Source organism: Pteropus medius, unplaced genomic scaffold (assembly GCF_902729225.1).
Source record: "Pteropus medius unplaced genomic scaffold, Ma_sr-lr_union100, whole genome shotgun sequence".
Lineage (NCBI taxonomy): Eukaryota > Metazoa > Chordata > Mammalia > Chiroptera > Pteropodidae > Pteropus > Pteropus medius.
The window spans coordinates 12,608,053-12,609,059 of NW_024344240.1; positions in this window are offsets into that span (position 1 = coordinate 12,608,053).

Below are 1,007 nucleotides of genomic sequence, written 5' to 3' on the forward strand. Positions count from 1 at the left end.
AAATCCCTTAAAGATGTGTAAGGAATGAAATTTCTCTTAATCTCAAATCTAGATGGAAGTACAATTCTACCACAAAGGCAAGGAAATTAAATTATGATATTAATATTTCTGCTGATTAATATTTCTTAGTATCACAAATTGGCTTAATAAAGATTTATGTTTTCAGAATGGAGTCTGTATTAATTTGCAAATCTTCAATTATACCTACCGTTCCTGCTCTAAACTTATTTCTTGAATATCCTTAAAGCCATAGCTTCTTCTCAAATGTATTACTTAATAAATGACTTCATGATTCCAAAAGTAATTATTGGCCTTTAGAAGATGTAATTTTAGACTTTGTCTATAAAATACCATTCAAATAAAAAGTTAAAAAGAAAAATGATGTTTTCTATTTGGAATTTGCATTACTGTTTTAATACTGAATTTTTAAAATCATGATCAGTTTAGTTTGTTGATGTTCCATGAGGCAGAAAATTTGTCTTGTTCACTGTTAGATTCTCAGAGCCTGAGATCGAGCCTCGTACAGAGCATAGGTTCAATAAATATTTTTTCAATAAAACATTTGTTGACTGAATGAATGATGTTATTATATAATTTAATAACGTTGTTCTTTGATGACGGGAATAATCAACAAAGGATTTTCCACAATCCGCATAACTGAGAAATAATAAACCCATTCTTTAAGGGCCATCAGATCATTCATAAATTTCTTCAGAGTGACACAAATAATCCTAAAATAAAAATCAGAGCTAAATAACTCCATGTTATTTTCACTTTTACACTTTTGCAGATTTCTTTTTAGGTTCATGGCTATTTGACCTCTTCACTGTCAAATCAGAATGGTTCCTTTGAGTTACTTTGGCAGCCCAAATGGAACATATTGTTAAATGAAAAATCTAAGACTACGTTTAACTTCAGTGAGTTTACACACTCAGGAATTTGTAAAATTTAGGGAGAAATGCTATTTCTAAACTAGGAACTATATGTCTATTAAATTTTGCTGAAGA